This window comes from Electrophorus electricus, unplaced genomic scaffold (assembly GCF_041902795.1).
Source record: "Electrophorus electricus isolate QZ-2024a unplaced genomic scaffold, ASM4190279v1 Scaffold153, whole genome shotgun sequence".
NCBI lineage: Eukaryota > Metazoa > Chordata > Actinopteri > Gymnotiformes > Gymnotidae > Electrophorus > Electrophorus electricus.
The window spans coordinates 83,340-105,839 of NW_027658434.1; the positions used below are offsets into that span (position 1 = coordinate 83,340).

The window sequence follows — 22,500 nt, forward strand, 5'->3', positions numbered from 1 at the left end:
TACGGTCGGAACTACGACGGTAATCTGATCGTCTTCGAACCTCCCGACTTTCGTTCTTGATTAATGAAAACCATTCCTTGGCAAATGCTTTCGCTTTCGTCCGTCTTGCGCCGGTCCAAGAAATTTCACCTCTAGCGGCGCAATACGAATGCCCCCGGCCGTCCCTCTTAATCATGGCCCTGGTTCAGGAAACCCACAAAATAGAACCGGAGTCCTATTCCATTATTCCTAGCTCAGGTATTCAGGCGAGAAGCGGGCCCGCTTTGAACACTCTAATTTTTTCAAAGTAAACGCTCCGAGCCCCGTCCGGACACCCAGCCAAGGGCATCCGGGGGGCACCGGGAGACAGGGTCTGAGACAGGCGGTGGCACGCCTCGCGGCGGACCGCCAGCCCACTCCCGACATCCAACTACGAGCTTTTTAACTGCAGCAACTTTAATATACGCTATTGGAGCTGGAATTACCGCGGCTGCTGGCACCAGACTTGCCCTCCAATGGGTCCTCACCCATGGGTTTAGGATACGCTCATTCCGATTACAGGGCCTCGAAAGAGACCTGTATCGTTATTTTTCGTCACTACCTCCCCGTGTCGGGAATGGGTAATTTGCGCGCCTGCTGCCTTCCTTGGATGTGGTAGCCGTTTCTCAGGCTCCCTCTCCGGAATCGAACCCTGATTCCCGTTACCCGTGGTCACCATGGTAGCCGACTATGGTACCATCGAAAGTTGATAGGGCAGACATTCGAATGAGACGTCGCCGCCGCGGAGGGCGCGCGATCGGCCCGAGGTTATCTAGAGTCACCAAAGCGGCCGGGGGGCCCGAGCCCCCCGGATGGGTTTTGGGTCTGATAAATGCACGCATCCCCGAAGGGTCAGCGCTCGTTTGCATGTATTAGCTCTAGAATTACCACAGTTATCCGAGTAACGTGTGGAGCGATCAAAGGAACCATAACTGATTTAATGAGCCATTCGCAGTTTCACTGTACCGGCCGTGTGCACTTAGACCTGCATGGCTTAATCTTTGAGACAAGCATATGTTACTGGCAGGATCAACCAGGTAGTTTGCACCGTGGTCTGGGATGAACCACGAGTGACATCCGCCTCCCCTTCCGGGGGCTAGGAAGCAGCGGGTTGTAAGTGCGTGCGCCGTCAGGTCCAGACGCCATACAGGGCTACCCAGGACAGCTTCCGCGGCCAGTGTAAAACGTGCTCGCGCACCGCCCTCTGGCCTTCGGACGCCGACCTCTCACCTTGATGCAAAGCTGTCCCATCCGGTCATGCCCGCACCGTACCCCGTCCACCTCCTCCGGAGGTGCGGACGGCCGACTCCAGGTGCTTTCGGCGTTCCCTCTCTTCACGCCGTTTTGATTTTCGTGGGCCGCTGGTGGGGGGACAAGGGAAAGACCTCGTCGAATTCCCTCCCCCTAGCCTCGCTCAACCTACGTTTCGTGATGTAACCAAGAAGAGTGATTCGTGGGCCCAGGTAGTTTTGAAGAGGAGGCCAACAAAGCAGGGCACTCCCTTCCTCCCAAACCACAGACACCAGTATAGGACAACTGAGTAGACCAGACTGGCCGTCTGAGTCTCCCCCAGAGAGTTCTGGGATGGGTTACAAATAACCCCCACCCCCCATCAGAGGCTTGACCCGCTAGAACCAGGGAGGATCTGTCAAAACCGCTCTCCACATCAGAAGTTCTGGATCAGCCGGGGCTGGTCGGCAGACGTCCACCTAAGGCCGTGGCCTAACCCCGTGTGGGGGGATAGCGCTCGCACCCGTACACGTGGACACCCGCTCGTCAAATGGCTGGCTCCTCACTTACCGTAGGGGGAATGGTTTGCCTACCCCTGGCGGGTCTGGTACTCCACTCTACCAAACAAGGAAGCAACACACCAATAGACCCCTGCAACACCGGGCAGCTTTGGCAGTGTCACTACACTCCTCCTTGTTCTTCACGTTCCTTCCGTGGTGATTTTTTTTTTTTTTTTCGTGGCCATTGCCGTGCATGGCTTCCCCATCGCTTTGCATGCTCTCCATTGCCTCGTGCTGCTTCACCATTGGTCTCACCTGGAGACCGAAGCCCGCTCTCCCAGTAACCCGATGGTACCTGGCCAGAAAACCCCGTGCCCGATTTCATCTAGGACAAGGGCCAAACCACAGACCGTGCCCGTCCAGGGTCAACCCCTGGTCGGACAGGCCTGGTGGGTCGATACCATGGATGTGCAGGCCGACGAGAATCCACTGGTACATTTACAAACACGCCCACCCTGGTGGCATGGCTGTACGACCCATCGTCGAAGCACGCTGCGGCGGACTGAGCCATTGGATCCAGTTGCCTGGGCGTACACTCAGCCCAACAGACGCACTCGGGTCGGGGAGAGCAAAGCAGACTGTGTGCCTGGATGTGCCCACTTCCATAGGGGAATCGGCATGATGGTTCACTTAACCCGAGGAGGGCTCCCCCTCGCGGGATAAGCACCCCCCTCGGGGGATGGGGGGGGGGGGGGGCATCCAGAGCACACCACTTTCCGGTAGGGGACAGGCGTTTGATCATGTGTCCGAGGGAGAGCTCCCCTTGCCGGCCGAACACCCCTCGGACTCCCCTTGGGCTTCCAGAGAACGCCACTGGATGAATTTAGTGCTTGGACCCCATTGATTCTCTTTGCTCTCCCATATACCCGACGGGACCTATTTGCAAAACCCCGTGCCAACCAGACCTCCAGGAAGGGGGCTGGCGGCTAACCATGCCCAGCAGGGTGCACCCTGGTCGGACACTTTGGGAGGGTCGAGAGCCTGGAAGTGCCACCCGGGGGAGTAATTCTGATTTCCCGTTTTAATGCACTCAGGGACAGCCCGAGGACCTCTGTAGTGCACCTGAGGCGGACTGAGCCGTCGGGTCCAGGGTCTGGAGTTCGGAACCTCCAGGGTTCACCTGGCTGTTCTCTTAGCCCGGCAGGGTGCACCCTGGTCGGACACTTCGGGAGGGTCGAGAGCCTGGATGTGCCACCCCGACGAGTAATGAGTTTTCCCTTCGTATCTCTTCCGGACCAGGTCCGATTCGCACGAAACTCGCTGGGCATGGCCAGGAGCGCCCCCTGCTGCCCACGCCACCGTCCCCGCGCTTCTACTCCCGAGGGCCGAGGAGACAGCGAAGCGTGGGTCGGGTCGCCTGCTTCCAGGGTCTCCCTGGTACTCTCCAGTCTCCCGAGTCCATCGGGTCCGACCTCGTATTTTTAGCCCAGACGGGGAATGAGAAAGGGGCCCCCGACCGCCCGAGGGCGGGCGCTCGCTTCTCAGCCTAGGAACGTCCGATTCCCACGAAACTTTTACGCCAGACGTTCCTGGCAGCGAGCGCGTTCAAAGGTGACCCGCGCTGCTTCTCTCCTCCCAAGGGCCGAAGAGATATTCGTCTTCAAACCCGACCGGCCCTGTGTTTGCCGCCCCGGCGGTTTTAAAAAATCATAGCGTAAAAACGGTGGGTGCGCTTCGCCTGCCGCTTGGACAGCGTTAAACGGCAGCCCCGGCTCTTTCCAAAGGGCCCTCAACCGACTTTCTGCTCCCAAGGAGCCCAGAGATATGAAACCGATAAATCAAAACCCCGTGCCAACCAGACCTCCAGGAAGGGGGCTGGCGGCTAACCATGCCCGGCAGGGTGCACCCTGGTCGGACGCTTTGGGAGGGTCGAGAGCCTGGATGTGCCACCCCGACGAGTAATGAGTTTTCCCTTCGTATCTCTTCCGGACCAGGTCCGATTCGCACGAAACTCGCTGGGCATGGCCAGGAGCGCCCCCTGCTGCCCACGCCACCGTCCCCGCGCTTCTACTCCCGAGGGCCGAGGAGACAGCGAAGCGTGGGTCGGGTCGCCTGCTTCCAGGGTCTCCCTGGTACTCTCCAGTCTCCCGAGTCCATCGGGTCCGACCTCGTATTTTTAGCCCAGACGGGGAATGAGAAAGGGGCCCCCGACCGCCCGAGGGCGGGCGCTCGCTTCTCAGCCTAGGAACGTCCGATTCCCACGAAACTTTTACGCCAGACGTTCCTGGCAGCGAGCGCGTTCAAAGGTGACCCGCGCTGCTTCTCTCCTCCCAAGGGCCGAAGAGATATTCGTCTTCAAACCCGACCGGCCCTGTGTTTGCCGCCCCGGCGGTTTTAAAAAATCATAGCGTAAAAACGGTGGGTGCGCTTCGCCTGCCGCTTGGACAGCGTTAAACGGCAGCCCCGGCTCTTTCCAAAGGGCCCTCAACCGACTTTCTGCTCCCAAGGAGCCCAGAGATATGAAACCGAAAAATCAAAACCCCGTGCCAACCAGACCTCCAGGAAGGGGGCTGGCGGCTAACCATGCCCGGCAGGGTGCACCCTGGTCGGACGCTTTGGGAGGGTCGAGAGCCTGGATGTGCCACCCCGACGAGTAATGAGTTTTCCCTTCGTATCTCTTCCGGACCAGGTCCGATTCGCACGAAACTCGCTGGGCATGGCCAGGAGCGCCCCCTGCTGCCCACGCCACCGTCCCCGCGCTTCTACTCCCGAGGGCCGAGGAGACAGCGAAGCGTGGGTCGGGTCGCCTGCTTCCAGGGTCTCCCTGGTACTCTCCAGTCTCCCGAGTCCATCGGGTCCGACCTCGTATTTTTAGCCCAGACGGGGAATGAGAAAGGGGCCCCCGACCGCCCGAGGGCGGGCGCTCGCTTCTCAGCCTAGGAACGTCCGATTCCCACGAAACTTTTACGCCAGACGTTCCTGGCAGCGAGCGCGTTCAAAGGTGACCCGCGCTGCTTCTCTCCTCCCAAGGGCCGAAGAGATATTCGTCTTCAAACCCGACCGGCCCTGTGTTTGCCGCCCCGGCGGTTTTAAAAAATCATAGCGTAAAAACGGTGGGTGCGCTTCGCCTGCCGCTTGGACAGCGTTAAACGGCAGCCCCGGCTCTTTCCAAAGGGCCCTCAACCGACTTTCTGCTCCCAAGGAGCCCAGAGATATGAAACCGATAAATCAAAACCCCGTGCCAACCAGACCTCCAGGAAGGGGGCTGGCGGCTAACCATGCCCGGCAGGGTGCACCCTGGTCGGACGCTTTGGGAGGGTCGAGAGCCTGGATGTGCCACCCCGACGAGTAATGAGTTTTCCCTTCGTATCTCTTCCGGACCAGGTCCGATTCGCACGAAACTCGCTGGGCATGGCCAGGAGCGCCCCCTGCTGCCCACGCCACCGTCCCCGCGCTTCTACTCCCGAGGGCCGAGGAGACAGCGAAGCGTGGGTCGGGTCGCCTGCTTCCAGGGTCTCCCTGGTACTCTCCAGTCTCCCGAGTCCATCGGGTCCGACCTCGTATTTTTAGCCCAGACGGGGAATGAGAAAGGGGCCCCCGACCGCCCGAGGGCGGGCGCTCGCTTCTCAGCCTAGGAACGTCCGATTCCCACGAAACTTTTACGCCAGACGTTCCTGGCAGCGAGCGCGTTCAAAGGTGACCCGCGCTGCTTCTCTCCTCCCAAGGGCCGAAGAGATATTCGTCTTCAAACCCGACCGGCCCTGTGTTTGCCGCCCCGGCGGTTTTAAAAAATCATAGCGTAAAAACGGTGGGTGCGCTTCGCCTGCCGCTTGGACAGCGTTAAACGGCAGCCCCGGCTCTTTCCAAAGGGCCCTCAACCGACTTTCTGCTCCCAAGGAGCCCAGAGATATGAAACCGATAAATCAAAACCCCGTGCCAACCAGACCTCCAGGAAGGGGGCTGGCGGCTAACCATGCCCGGCAGGGTGCACCCTGGTCGGACGCTTTGGGAGGGTCGAGAGCCTGGATGTGCCACCCCGACGAGTAATGAGTTTTCCCTTCGTATCTCTTCCGGACCAGGTCCGATTCGCACGAAACTCGCTGGGCATGGCCAGGAGCGCCCCCTGCTGCCCACGCCACCGTCCCCGCGCTTCTACTCCCGAGGGCCGAGGAGACAGCGAAGCGTGGGTCGGGTCGCCTGCTTCCAGGGTCTCCCTGGTACTCTCCAGTCTCCCGAGTCCATCGGGTCCGACCTCGTATTTTTAGCCCAGACGGGGAATGAGAAAGGGGCCCCCGACCGCCCGAGGGCGGGCGCTCGCTTCTCAGCCTAGGAACGTCCGATTCCCACGAAACTTTTACGCCAGACGTTCCTGGCAGCGAGCGCGTTCAAAGGTGACCCGCGCTGCTTCTCTCCTCCCAAGGGCCGAAGAGATATTCGTCTTCAAACCCGACCGGCCCTGTGTTTGCCGCCCCGGCGGTTTTAAAAAATCATAGCGTAAAAACGGTGGGTGCGCTTCGCCTGCCGCTTGGACAGCGTTAAACGGCAGCCCCGGCTCTTTCCAAAGGGCCCTCAACCGACTTTCTGCTCCCAAGGAGCCCAGAGATATGAAACCGAAAAATCAAAACCCCGTGCCAACCAGACCTCCAGGAAGGGGGCTGGCGGCTAACCATGCCCGGCAGGGTGCACCCTGGTCGGACGCTTTGGGAGGGTCGAGAGCCTGGATGTGCCACCCCGACGAGTAATGAGTTTTCCCTTCGTATCTCTTCCGGACCAGGTCCGATTCGCACGAAACTCGCTGGGCATGGCCAGGAGCGCCCCCTGCTGCCCACGCCACCGTCCCCGCGCTTCTACTCCCGAGGGCCGAGGAGACAGCGAAGCGTGGGTCGGGTCGCCTGCTTCCAGGGTCTCCCTGGTACTCTCCAGTCTCCCGAGTCCATCGGGTCTGACCTCGTATTTTTAGCCCAGACGGGGAATGAGAAAGGGGCCCCCGACCGCCCGAGGGCGGGCGCTCGCTTCTCAGCCTAGGAACGTCCGATTCCCACGAAACTTTTACGCCAGACGTTCCTGGCAGCGAGCGCGTTCAAAGGTGACCCGCGCTGCTTCTCTCCTCCCAAGGGCCGAAGAGATATTCGTCTTCAAACCCGACCGGCCCTGTGTTTGCCGCCCCGGCGGTTTTAAAAAATCATAGCGTAAAAACGGTGGGTGCGCTTCGCCTGCCGCTTGGACAGCGTTAAACGGCAGCCCCGGCTCTTTCCAAAGGGCCCTCAACCGACTTTCTGCTCCCAAGGAGCCCAGAGATATGAAACCGAAAAATCAAAACCCCGTGCCAACCAGACCTCCAGGAAGGGGGCTGGCGGCTAACCATGCCCGGCAGGGTGCACCCTGGTCGGACGCTTTGGGAGGGTCGAGAGCCTGGATGTGCCACCCCGACGAGTAATGAGTTTTCCCTTCGTATCTCTTCCGGACCAGGTCCGATTCGCACGAAACTCGCTGGGCATGGCCAGGAGCGCCCCCTGCTGCCCAGGCCTGGCTCTGGGCCTGGGCACACTTCATTCACTTTGTACCTTTAAATCATACTACTACTACCACCAGACTTCCAGGCCCAAGAGGTCAAACACAGTCATGCCCAGCAAAGTAGCTCTGGGCCTGGGCACACTTCATTCACTTTGTACCTTTAAATCATACTACTACTACCACCAGACTTCCAGGCCCAAGAGGTCAAACACATTCATGCCCAGCAAAGTAGCTCTGGGCCTGGGCACACTTCAATCACTTTGTGCCTTTAAATCATACTACTACTACCAGACTTCCAGGCCCAAGAGGTCAAACACAGTCATGCCCAGCAAAGTAGCTCTGGGCCTGGGCACACTTCATTCACTTTGTGCCTTTAAATCATACTACTACTACCACCAGAATTCCAGGGCCAAGAGGTCACACAGTCATACACAGCAAAGTAGCTCTGGGCCTGGGCACACTTCAAGAAGTTTGACCCTTTATATAAGCCTAGAAATAGACTTCCAGGCCCAAGAGGTCAAACACAGTCATGCCCAGCAAAGTAGCTCTGGGCCTGGGCACACTTCATTCACTTTGTGCCTTTAAATCATACTACTACTACCACCAGAATTCCAGGGCCAAGAGGTCACACAGTCATACACAGCAAAGTAGCTCTGGGCCTGGGCACACTTCAAGAAGTTTGACCCTTTATATAAGCCTAGAAATAGACTTCCAGAGCCAAGAGGTCAAACACAGTCATGCACAGCAAAGTAGCTCTGGGCCTGGGCACACTTCAATCACTTTGTGCCTTTAAATCATACTACTACTACTACTACCAGACTTCCAGACCCAAGAGGTCAAACACAGTCATGCCCAGCAAAGTAGCTCTGGGCCTGGGCACACTTCAAGAAGTTTGACCCTTTATATAAGCCTAGAAATAGACTTCCAGGCCCAAGAGGTCAAACACAGTCATGCCCAGCAAAGTAGCTCTGGGCCTGGGCACACTTCATTCACTTTGTACCTTTAAATCATACTACTACTACTACTACTACTACTACTACTACTACTACTACCAGACTTCCAGGCCCAAGACGTCAAACACAGTCATGCCCAGCAAAGTAGCTCTGGGCCTGGGCACACTTCATTCACTTTGTGCCTTTAAATCATACTACTACTACTACCACCAGAATTCCAGGGCCAAGAGGTCACACAGTCATACACAGCAAAGTAGCTCTGGGCCTGGGCACACTTCAAGAAGTTTGACCCTTTATATAAGCCTAGAAATAGACTTCCAGAGCCAAGAGGTCAAACACAGTCATGCACAGCAAAGTAGCTCTGGGCCTGGGCACACTTCATTCACTTTGTGCCTTTAAATCATACTACTACTACCAGACTTCCAGGCCCAAGAGTTCAAACACATTCATGCCCAGCAAAGTAGCTCTGGGCCTGGGCACACTTCATTCACTTTGTGCCTTTAAATCATACTACTACTACCACCAGACTTCCAGGGCCAAGAGGTCAACCACAGTCATGCCCAGCAAAGTAGCTCTGGGCCTGGGCACACTTCAAGATGTTTGACCCTTTATATAAGCCTAGAAATAGACTTCCAGGCCCAAGAGTTCAAACACAGTCATGCACAGCAAAGTAGCTCTGGGCCTGGGCACACTTCATTCACTTTGTACCTTTAAATCATACTACTACTACCACCAGACTTCCAGGCCCAAGAGGTCAAACACATTCATGCCCAGCAAAGTAGCTCTGGGCCTGGGCACACTTCAATCACTTTGTGCCTTTAAATCATACTACTACTACCAGACTTCCAGGCCCAAGAGGTGAAACACAGTCATGCCCAGCAAAGTAGCTCTGGGCCTGGGCACACTTCAAGAAGTTTGACCCTTTATATAAGCCTAGAAATAGACTTCCAGAGCCAAGAGGTCAAACACAGTCATGCACAGCAAAGTAGCTCTGGGCCTGGGCACACTTCAATCACTTTGTGCCTTTAAATCATACTACTACTACTACCAGACTTCCAGACCCAAGAGGTCAAACACAGTCATGCCCAGCAAAGTAGCTCTGGGCCTGGGCACACTTCAAGATGTTTGACCCTTTATATAAGCCTAGAAATAGACTTCCAGAGCCAAGAGGTCAAACACAGTCATGCCCAGCAAAGTAGCTCTGGGCCTGGGCACACTTCATTCACTTTGTACCTTTAAATCATACTACTACTACCAGACTTCCAGGCCCAAGACGTCAAACACAGTCATGCCCAGCAAAGTAGCTCTGGGCCTGGGCACACTTCATTCACTTTGTACCTTTAAATCATACTACTACTACCAGACTTCCAGGCCCAAGAGGTCAAACACAGTCATGCCCAGCAAAGTAGCTCTGGGCCTGGGCACACTTCAATCACTTTGTGCCTTTAAATCATACTACTACTACCACCAGACTTCCAGGCCCAAGAGGTCAAACACAGTCATGCCCAGCAAAGTAGCTCTGGGCCTGGGCACACTTCATTCACTTTGTACCTTTAAATCATACTACTACTACCACCAGACTTCCAGGCCCAAGAGGTCAAACACATTCATGCCCAGCAAAGTAGCTCTGGGCCTGGGCACACTTCAATCACTTTGTGCCTTTAAATCATACTACTACTACCAGACTTCCAGGCCCAAGAGGTCAAACACAGTCATGCCCAGCAAAGTAGCTCTGGGCCTGGGCACACTTCATTCACTTTGTGCCTTTAAATCATACTACTACTACCACCACCAGACTTCCAGGGCCAAGAGGTCAACCACAGTCATGCACAGCAAAGTAGCTCTGGGCCTGGGCACACTTCAATCACTTTGTGCCTTTAAATCATACTACTACTACCACCAGACTTCCAGGCCCAAGAGTTCAAACACATTCATGCCCAGCAAAGTAGCTCTGGGCCTGGGCACACTTCAAGATGTTTGACCCTTTATATAAGCCTAGAAATAGACTTCCAGAGCCAAGAGGTCAAACACAGTCATGCCCAGCAAAGTAGCTCTGGGCCTGGGCACACTTCAATCACTTTGTGCCTTTAAATCATACTACTACTACTACCAGACTTCCAGACCCAAGAGGTCAAACACAGTCATGCCCAGCAAAGTAGCTCTGGGCCTGGGCACACTTCAAGAAGTTTGACCCTTTATATAAGCCTAGAAATAGACTTCCAGGCCCAAGAGGTCAAACACAGTCATGCCCAGCAAAGTAGCTCTGGGCCTGGGCACACTTCAAGATGTTTGACCCTTTATATAAGCCTAGAAATAGACTTCCAGGCCCAAGAGTTCAAACACAGTCATGCACAGCAAAGTAGCTCTGGGCCTGGGCACACTTCATTCACTTTGTACCTTTAAATCATACTACTACTACCACCAGACTTCCAGGCCCAAGAGGTCAAACACATTCATGCCCAGCAAAGTAGCTCTGGGCCTGGGCACACTTCAATCACTTTGTGCCTTTAAATCATACTACTACTACCAGACTTCCAGGCCCAAGAGGTGAAACACAGTCATGCCCAGCAAAGTAGCTCTGGGCCTGGGCACACTTCAAGAAGTTTGACCCTTTATATAAGCCTAGAAATAGACTTCCAGAGCCAAGAGGTCAAACACAGTCATGCCCAGCAAAGTAGCTCTGGGCCTGGGCACACTTCAATCACTTTGTGCCTTTAAATCATACTACTACTACTACCAGACTTCCAGACCCAAGAGGTCAAACACAGTCATGCCCAGCAAAGTAGCTCTGGGCCTGGGCACACTTCAAGAAGTTTGACCCTTTATATAAGCCTAGAAATAGACTTCCAGGCCCAAGAGGTCAAACACAGTCATGCCCAGCAAAGTAGCTCTGGGCCTGGGCACACTTCATTCACTTTGTACCTTTAAATCATACTACTACTACCAGACTTCCAGGCCCAAGACGTCAAACACAGTCATGCCCAGCAAAGTAGCTCTGGGCCTGGGCACACTTCATTCACTTTGTACCTTTAAATCATACTACTACTACCAGACTTCCAGGCCCAAGAGGTCAAACACAGTCATGCCCAGCAAAGTAGCTCTGGGCCTGGGCACACTTCAATCACTTTGTGCCTTTAAATCATACTACTACTACCACCAGACTTCCAGGGCCAAGAGGTCAACCACAGTCATGCACAGCAAAGTAGCTCTGGGCCTGGGCACACTTCAATCACTTTGTGCCTTTAAATCATACTACTACTACCACCAGACTTCCAGGCCCTGGATGTCACACCTTCATGCCTAGCAAGGTTGCTTTACACCTGCGCACACTTCAGACCGTTTCACTCTTTTAATCATTCAAAGTACCACATTTCCAGACCCAAGAGGTCACAGAATCATACCCAGCAAAGTAGCTCTGGGCCTGGGCGGACCATGCAGTTTGACCCTTTTTTTTTTTAATAATACTACAACCTGACTTCCAGGCCCAAGAGGTCACACAGTCATGCCCAGCAAAGTAGCTCTGGGCCTGGGCACACTTCAATCACTTTGTGCCTTTAAATCATACTACTACTACCACCAGACTTCCAGGCCCAAGAGTTCAAACACATTCATGCCCAGCAAAGTAGCTCTGGGCCTGGGCACACTTCAATCACTTTGTGCCTTTAAATCATACTACTACTACCAGACTTCCAGGCCCAAGAGGTCAAACACAGTCATGCCCAGCAAAGTAGCTCTGGGCCTGGGCACACTTCATTCACTTTGTGCCTTTAAATCATACTACTACTACCACCAGAATTCCAGGGCCAAGAGGTCACACAGTCATACACAGCAAAGTAGCTCTGGGCCTGGGCACACTTCAAGAAGTTTGACCCTTTATATAAGCCTAGAAATAGACTTCCAGAGCCAAGAGGTCAAACACAGTCATGCACAGCAAAGTAGCTCTGGGCCTGGGCACACTTCAATCACTTTGTGCCTTTAAATCATACTACTACTACTACTACCAGACTTCCAGACCCAAGAGGTCAAACACAGTCATGCCCAGCAAAGTAGCTCTGGGCCTGGGCACACTTCAAGAAGTTTGACCCTTTATATAAGCCTAGAAATAGACTTCCAGGCCCAAGAGGTCAAACACAGTCATGCCCAGCAAAGTAGCTCTGGGCCTGGGCACACTTCATTCACTTTGTACCTTTAAATCATACTACTACTACTACTACTACTACTACTACTACTACTACTACCAGACTTCCAGGCCCAAGACGTCAAACACAGTCATGCCCAGCAAAGTAGCTCTGGGCCTGGGCACACTTCATTCACTTTGTGCCTTTAAATCATACTACTACTACTACCACCAGAATTCCAGGGCCAAGAGGTCACACAGTCATACACAGCAAAGTAGCTCTGGGCCTGGGCACACTTCAAGAAGTTTGACCCTTTATATAAGCCTAGAAATAGACTTCCAGAGCCAAGAGGTCAAACACAGTCATGCACAGCAAAGTAGCTCTGGGCCTGGGCACACTTCATTCACTTTGTGCCTTTAAATCATACTACTACTACCAGACTTCCAGGCCCAAGAGTTCAAACACATTCATGCCCAGCAAAGTAGCTCTGGGCCTGGGCACACTTCATTCACTTTGTGCCTTTAAATCATACTACTACTACCACCAGACTTCCAGGGCCAAGAGGTCAACCACAGTCATGCCCAGCAAAGTAGCTCTGGGCCTGGGCACACTTCAAGATGTTTGACCCTTTATATAAGCCTAGAAATAGACTTCCAGGCCCAAGAGTTCAAACACAGTCATGCACAGCAAAGTAGCTCTGGGCCTGGGCACACTTCATTCACTTTGTACCTTTAAATCATACTACTACTACCACCAGACTTCCAGGCCCAAGAGGTCAAACACATTCATGCCCAGCAAAGTAGCTCTGGGCCTGGGCACACTTCAATCACTTTGTGCCTTTAAATCATACTACTACTACCAGACTTCCAGGCCCAAGAGGTGAAACACAGTCATGCCCAGCAAAGTAGCTCTGGGCCTGGGCACACTTCAAGAAGTTTGACCCTTTATATAAGCCTAGAAATAGACTTCCAGAGCCAAGAGGTCAAACACAGTCATGCACAGCAAAGTAGCTCTGGGCCTGGGCACACTTCAATCACTTTGTGCCTTTAAATCATACTACTACTACTACCAGACTTCCAGACCCAAGAGGTCAAACACAGTCATGCCCAGCAAAGTAGCTCTGGGCCTGGGCACACTTCAAGATGTTTGACCCTTTATATAAGCCTAGAAATAGACTTCCAGAGCCAAGAGGTCAAACACAGTCATGCCCAGCAAAGTAGCTCTGGGCCTGGGCACACTTCATTCACTTTGTACCTTTAAATCATACTACTACTACCAGACTTCCAGGCCCAAGACGTCAAACACAGTCATGCCCAGCAAAGTAGCTCTGGGCCTGGGCACACTTCATTCACTTTGTACCTTTAAATCATACTACTACTACCAGACTTCCAGGCCCAAGAGGTCAAACACAGTCATGCCCAGCAAAGTAGCTCTGGGCCTGGGCACACTTCAATCACTTTGTGCCTTTAAATCATACTACTACTACCACCAGACTTCCAGGCCCAAGAGGTCAAACACAGTCATGCCCAGCAAAGTAGCTCTGGGCCTGGGCACACTTCATTCACTTTGTACCTTTAAATCATACTACTACTACCACCAGACTTCCAGGCCCAAGAGGTCAAACACATTCATGCCCAGCAAAGTAGCTCTGGGCCTGGGCACACTTCAATCACTTTGTGCCTTTAAATCATACTACTACTACCAGACTTCCAGGCCCAAGAGGTCAAACACAGTCATGCCCAGCAAAGTAGCTCTGGGCCTGGGCACACTTCATTCACTTTGTGCCTTTAAATCATACTACTACTACCACCACCAGACTTCCAGGGCCAAGAGGTCAACCACAGTCATGCACAGCAAAGTAGCTCTGGGCCTGGGCACACTTCAATCACTTTGTGCCTTTAAATCATACTACTACTACCACCAGACTTCCAGGCCCAAGAGTTCAAACACATTCATGCCCAGCAAAGTAGCTCTGGGCCTGGGCACACTTCAAGATGTTTGACCCTTTATATAAGCCTAGAAATAGACTTCCAGAGCCAAGAGGTCAAACACAGTCATGCCCAGCAAAGTAGCTCTGGGCCTGGGCACACTTCAATCACTTTGTGCCTTTAAATCATACTACTACTACTACCAGACTTCCAGACCCAAGAGGTCAAACACAGTCATGCCCAGCAAAGTAGCTCTGGGCCTGGGCACACTTCAAGAAGTTTGACCCTTTATATAAGCCTAGAAATAGACTTCCAGGCCCAAGAGGTCAAACACAGTCATGCCCAGCAAAGTAGCTCTGGGCCTGGGCACACTTCAAGATGTTTGACCCTTTATATAAGCCTAGAAATAGACTTCCAGGCCCAAGAGTTCAAACACAGTCATGCACAGCAAAGTAGCTCTGGGCCTGGGCACACTTCATTCACTTTGTACCTTTAAATCATACTACTACTACCACCAGACTTCCAGGCCCAAGAGGTCAAACACATTCATGCCCAGCAAAGTAGCTCTGGGCCTGGGCACACTTCAATCACTTTGTGCCTTTAAATCATACTACTACTACCAGACTTCCAGGCCCAAGAGGTGAAACACAGTCATGCCCAGCAAAGTAGCTCTGGGCCTGGGCACACTTCAAGAAGTTTGACCCTTTATATAAGCCTAGAAATAGACTTCCAGAGCCAAGAGGTCAAACACAGTCATGCCCAGCAAAGTAGCTCTGGGCCTGGGCACACTTCAATCACTTTGTGCCTTTAAATCATACTACTACTACTACCAGACTTCCAGACCCAAGAGGTCAAACACAGTCATGCCCAGCAAAGTAGCTCTGGGCCTGGGCACACTTCAAGAAGTTTGACCCTTTATATAAGCCTAGAAATAGACTTCCAGGCCCAAGAGGTCAAACACAGTCATGCCCAGCAAAGTAGCTCTGGGCCTGGGCACACTTCATTCACTTTGTACCTTTAAATCATACTACTACTACCAGACTTCCAGGCCCAAGACGTCAAACACAGTCATGCCCAGCAAAGTAGCTCTGGGCCTGGGCACACTTCATTCACTTTGTACCTTTAAATCATACTACTACTACCAGACTTCCAGGCCCAAGAGGTCAAACACAGTCATGCCCAGCAAAGTAGCTCTGGGCCTGGGCACACTTCAATCACTTTGTGCCTTTAAATCATACTACTACTACCACCAGACTTCCAGGGCCAAGAGGTCAACCACAGTCATGCACAGCAAAGTAGCTCTGGGCCTGGGCACACTTCAATCACTTTGTGCCTTTAAATCATACTACTACTACCACCAGACTTCCAGGCCCTGGATGTCACACCTTCATGCCTAGCAAGGTTGCTTTACACCTGCGCACACTTCAGACCGTTTCACTCTTTTAATCATTCAAAGTACCACATTTCCAGACCCAAGAGGTCACAGAATCATACCCAGCAAAGTAGCTCTGGGCCTGGGCGGACCATGCAGTTTGACCCTTTTTTTTTTTAATAATACTACAACCTGACTTCCAGGCCCAAGAGGTCACACAGTCATGCCCAGCAAAGTAGCTCTGGGCCTGGGCACACTTCAATCACTTTGTGCCTTTAAATCATACTACTACTACCACCAGACTTCCAGGCCCAAGAGTTCAAACACATTCATGCCCAGCAAAGTAGCTCTGGGCCTGGGCACACTTCAATCACTTTGTGCCTTTAAATCATACTACTACTACCAGACTTCCAGGCCCAAGAGGTCAAACACAGTCATGCCCAGCAAAGTAGCTCTGGGCCTGGGCACACTTCATTCACTTTGTGCCTTTAAATCATACTACTACTACCACCAGAATTCCAGGGCCAAGAGGTCACACAGTCATACACAGCAAAGTAGCTCTGGGCCTGGGCACACTTCAAGAAGTTTGACCCTTTATATAAGCCTAGAAATAGACTTCCAGAGCCAAGAGGTCAAACACAGTCATGCACAGCAAAGTAGCTCTGGGCCTGGGCACACTTCAATCACTTTGTGCCTTTAAATCATACTACTACTACTACTACCAGACTTCCAGACCCAAGAGGTCAAACACAGTCATGCCCAGCAAAGTAGCTCTGGGCCTGGGCACACTTCAAGAAGTTTGACCCTTTATATAAGCCTAGAAATAGACTTCCAGGCCCAAGAGGTCAAACACAGTCATGCCCAGCAAAGTAGCTCTGGGCCTGGGCACACTTCATTCACTTTGTACCTTTAAATCATACTACTACTACTACTACTACTACTACTACTACTACTACTACCAGACTTCCAGGCCCAAGACGTCAAACACAGTCATGCCCAGCAAAGTAGCTCTGGGCCTGGGCACACTTCATTCACTTTGTGCCTTTAAATCATACTACTACTACTACCACCAGAATTCCAGGGCCAAGAGGTCACACAGTCATACACAGCAAAGTAGCTCTGGGCCTGGGCACACTTCAAGAAGTTTGACCCTTTATATAAGCCTAGAAATAGACTTCCAGAGCCAAGAGGTCAAACACAGTCATGCACAGCAAAGTAGCTCTGGGCCTGGGCACACTTCATTCACTTTGTGCCTTTAAATCATACTACTACTACCAGACTTCCAGGCCCAAGAGTTCAAACACATTCATGCCCAGCAAAGTAGCTCTGGGCCTGGGCACACTTCATTCACTTTGTGCCTTTAAATCATACTACTACTACCACCAGACTTCCAGGGCCAAGAGGTCAACCACAGTCATGCCCAGCAAAGTAGCTCTGGGCCTGGGCACACTTCAAGATGTTTGACCCTTTATATAAGCCTAGAAATAGACTTCCAGGCCCAAGAGTTCAAACACAGTCATGCACAGCAAAGTAGCTCTGGGCCTGGGCACACTTCATTCACTTTGTACCTTTAAATCATACTACTACTACCACCAGACTTCCAGGCCCAAGAGGTCAAACACATTCATGCCCAGCAAAGTAGCTCTGGGCCTGGGCACACTTCAATCACTTTGTGCCTTTAAATCATACTACTACTACCAGACTTCCAGGCCCAAGAGGTGAAACACAGTCATGCCCAGCAAAGTAGCTCTGGGCCTGGGCACACTTCAAGAAGTTTGACCCTTTATATAAGCCTAGAAATAGACTTCCAGAGCCAAGAGGTCAAACACAGTCATGCACAGCAAAGTAGCTCTGGGCCTGGGCACACTTCAATCACTTTGTGCCTTTAAATCATACTACTACTACTACCAGACTTCCAGACCCAAGAGGTCAAACACAGTCATGCCCAGCAAAGTAGCTCTGGGCCTGGGCACACTTCAAGATGTTTGACCCTTTATATAAGCCTAGAAATAGACTTCCAGAGCCAAGAGGTCAAACACAGTCATGCCCAGCAAAGTAGCTCTGGGCCTGGGCACACTTCATTCACTTTGTACCTTTAAATCATACTACTACTACCAGACTTCCAGGCCCAAGACGTCAAACACAGTCATGCCCAGCAAAGTAGCTCTGGGCCTGGGCACACTTCATTCACTTTGTACCTTTAAATCATACTACTACTACCAGACTTCCAGGCCCAAGAGGTCAAACACAGTCATGCCCAGCAAAGTAGCTCTGGGCCTGGGCACACTTCAATCACTTTGTGCCTTTAAATCATACTACTACTACCACCAGACTTCCAGGCCCAAGAGGTCAAACACAGTCATGCCCAGCAAAGTAGCTCTGGGCCTGGGCACACTTCATTCACTTTGTACCTTTAAATCATACTACTACTACCACCAGACTTCCAGGCCCAAGAGGTCAAACACATTCATGCCCAGCAAAGTAGCTCTGGGCCTGGGCACACTTCAATCACTTTGTGCCTTTAAATCATACTACTACTACCAGACTTCCAGGCCCAAGAGGTCAAACACAGTCATGCCCAGCAAAGTAGCTCTGGGCCTGGGCACACTTCATTCACTTTGTGCCTTTAAATCATACTACTACTACCACCACCAGACTTCCAGGGCCAAGAGGTCAACCACAGTCATGCACAGCAAAGTAGCTCTGGGCCTGGGCACACTTCAATCACTTTGTGCCTTTAAATCATACTACTACTACCACCAGACTTCCAGGCCCAAGAGTTCAAACACATTCATGCCCAGCAAAGTAGCTCTGGGCCTGGGCACACTTCAAGATGTTTGACCCTTTATATAAGCCTAGAAATAGACTTCCAGAGCCAAGAGGTCAAACACAGTCATGCCCAGCAAAGTAGCTCTGGGCCTGGGCACACTTCAATCACTTTGTGCCTTTAAATCATACTACTACTACTACCAGACTTCCAGACCCAAGAGGTCAAACACAGTCATGCCCAGCAAAGTAGCTCTGGGCCTGGGCACACTTCAAGAAGTTTGACCCTTTATATAAGCCTAGAAATAGACTTCCAGGCCCAAGAGGTCAAACACAGTCATGCCCAGCAAAGTAGCTCTGGGCCTGGGCACACTTCAAGATGTTTGACCCTTTATATAAGCCTAGAAATAGACTTCCAGGCCCAAGAGTTCAAACACAGTCATGCACAGCAAAGTAGCTCTGGGCCTGGGCACACTTCATTCACTTTGTACCTTTAAATCATACTACTACTACCACCAGACTTCCAGGCCCAAGAGGTCAAACACATTCATGCCCAGCAAAGTAGCTCTGGGCCTGGGCACACTTCAATCACTTTGTGCCTTTAAATCATACTACTACTACCAGACTTCCAGGCCCAAGAGGTGAAACACAGTCATGCCCAGCAAAGTAGCTCTGGGCCTGGGCACACTTCAAGAAGTTTGACCCTTTATATAAGCCTAGAAATAGACTTCCAGGCCCAAGAGTTCAAACACAGTCATGCACAGCAAAGTAGCTCTGGGCCTGGGCACACTTCAATCACTTTGTGCCTTTAAATCATACTACTACTACCACCAGACTTCCAGGCCCAAGAGGTCAAACACATTCATGCCCAGCAAAGTAGCTCTGGGCCTGGGCACACTTCAATCACTTTGTGCCTTTAAATCATACTACTACTACCAGACTTCCAGGCCCAAGAGGTGAAACACAGTCATGCCCAGCAAAGTAGCTCTGGGCCTGGGCACACTTCAAGAAGTTTGACCCTTTATATAAGCCTAGAAATAGACTTCCAGAGCCAAGAGGTCAAACACAGTCATGCACAGCAAAGTAGCTCTGGGCCTGGGCACACTTCAATCACTTTGTGCCTTTAAATCATACTACTACTACTACCAGACTTCCAGACCCAAGAGGTCAAACACAGTCATGCCCAGCAAAGTAGCTCTGGGCCTGGGCACACTTCAAGATGTTTGACCCTTTATATAAGCCTAGAAATAGACTTCCAGAGCCAAGAGGTCAAACACAGTCATGCCCAGCAAAGTAGCTCTGGGCCTGGGCACACTTCATTCACTTTGTACCTTTAAATCATACTACTACTACCAGACTTCCAGGCCCAAGACGTCAAACACAGTCATGCCCAGCAAAGTAGCTCTGGGCCTGGGCACACTTCATTCACTTTGTACCTTTAAATCATACTACTACTACCAGACTTCCAGGCCCAAGAGGTCAAACACAGTCATGCCCAGCAAAGTAGCTCTGGGCCTGGGCACACTTCAATCACTTTGTGCCTTTAAATCATACTACTACTACCACCAGACTTCCAGGCCCAAGAGGTCAAACACAGTCATGCCCAGCAAAGTAGCTCTGGGCCTGGGCACACTTCATTCACTTTGTACCTTTAAATCATACTACTACTACCACCAGACTTCCAGGCCCAAGAGGTCAAACACATTCATGCCCAGCAAAGTAGCTCTGGGCCTGGGCACACTTCAATCACTTTGTGCCTTTAAATCATACTACTACTACCAGACTTCCAGGCCCAAGAGGTCAAACACAGTCATGCCCAGCAAAGTAGCTCTGGGCCTGGGCACACTTCATTCACTTTGTGCCTTTAAATCATACTACTACTACCACCACCAGACTTCCAGGGCCAAGAGGTCAACCACAGTCATGCACAGCAAAGTAGCTCTGGGCCTGGGCACACTTCAATCACTTTGTGCCTTTAAATCATACTACTACTACCACCAGACTTCCAGGCCCAAGAGTTCAAACACATTCATGCCCAGCAAAGTAGCTCTGGGCCTGGGCACACTTCAAGATGTTTGACCCTTTATATAAGCCTAGAAATAGACTTCCAGAGCCAAGAGGTCAAACACAGTCATGCCCAGCAAAGTAGCTCTGGGCCTGGGCACACTTCAATCACTTTGTGCCTTTAAATCATACTACTACTACTACCAGACTTCCAGACCCAAGAGGTCAAACACAGTCATGCCCAGCAAAGTAGCTCTGGGCCTGGGCACACTTCAAGAAGTTTGACCCTTTATATAAGCCTAGAAATAGACTTCCAGGCCCAAGAGGTCAAACACAGTCATGCCCAGCAAAGTAGCTCTGGGCCTGGGCACACTTCAAGATGTTTGACCCTTTATATAAGCCTAGAAATAGACTTCCAGGCCCAAGAGTTCAAACACAGTCATGCACAGCAAAGTAGCTCTGGGCCTGGGCACACTTCATTCACTTTGTACCTTTAAATCATACTACTACTACCACCAGACTTCCAGGCCCAAGAGGTCAAACACATTCATGCCCAGCAAAGTAGCTCTGGGCCTGGGCACACTTCAATCACTTTGTGCCTTTAAATCATACTACTACTACCAGACTTCCAGGCCCAAGAGGTGAAACACAGTCATGCCCAGCAAAGTAGCTCTGGGCCTGGGCACACTTCAAGAAGTTTGACCCTTTATATAAGCCTAGAAATAGACTTCCAGGCCCAAGAGTTCAAACACAGTCATGCACAGCAAAGTAGCTCTGGGCCTGGGCACACTTCAATCACTTTGTGCCTTTAAATCATACTACTACTACCACCAGACTTCCAGGCCCAAGAGGTCAAACACATTCATGCCCAGCAAAGTAGCTCTGGGCCTGGGCACACTTCAATCACTTTGTGCCTTTAAATCATACTACTACTACCAGACTTCCAGGCCCAAGAGGTGAAACACAGTCATGCCCAGCAAAGTAGCTCTGGGCCTGGGCACACTTCAAGAAGTTTGACCCTTTATATAAGCCTAGAAATAGACTTCCAGAGCCAAGAGGTCAAACACAGTCATGCACAGCAAAGTAGCTCTGGGCCTGGGCACACTTCAATCACTTTGTGCCTTTAAATCATACTACTACTACTACCAGACTTCCAGACCCAAGAGGTCAAACACAGTCATGCCCAGCAAAGTAGCTCTGGGCCTGGGCACACTTCAAGATGTTTGACCCTTTATATAAGCCTAGAAATAGACTTCCAGAGCCAAGAGGTCAAACACAGTCATGCCCAGCAAAGTAGCTCTGGGCCTGGGCACACTTCATTCACTTTGTACCTTTAAATCATACTACTACTACCAGACTTCCAGGCCCAAGACGTCAAACACAGTCATGCCCAGCAAAGTAGCTCTGGGCCTGGGCACACTTCATTCACTTTGTACCTTTAAATCATACTACTACTACTACTACTACTACTACTACTACTACCAGACTTCCAGGCCCAAGAGGTCAAACACAGTCATGCCCAGCAAAGTAGCTCTGGGCCTGGGCACACTTCAATCACTTTGTGCCTTTAAATCATACTACTACTACCACCAGACTTCCAGGGCCAAGAGGTCAACCACAGTCATGCACAGCAAAGTAGCTCTGGGCCTGGGCACACTTCAATCACTTTGTGCCTTTAAATCATACTACTACTACCACCAGACTTCCAGGCCCAAGAGTTCAAACACATTCATGCCCAGCAAAGTAGCTCTGGGCCTGGGCACACTTCAAGAAGTTTGACCCTTTATATAAGCCTAGAAATAGACTTCCAGAGCCAAGAGGTCAAACACAGTCATGCACAGCAAAGTAGCTCTGGGCCTGGGCACACTTCAATCAATTTGTGCCTTTAAATCATACTACTACTACTACCAGACTTCCAGGCCCAAGAGGTCAAACACAGTCATGCCCAGCAAAGTAGCTCTGGGCCTGGGCACACTTCAAGAAGTTTGACCCTTTATATAAGCCTAGAAATAGACTTCCAGGCCCAAGAGGTCAAACACAGTCATGCCCAGCAAAGTAGCTCTGGGCCTGGGCACACTTCATTCACTTTGGACCTTT

The 22,500-nt window shown here is 51.6% G+C and overlaps 1 pseudogene; it reads right to left on the reverse strand.

The window, feature by feature from the left end:
• On the reverse strand, window positions 1-1,055 carry LOC145654769 (18S ribosomal RNA; annotated as a pseudogene).
• Window positions 1,056-22,500: the final 21,445 nt, after the last annotated feature.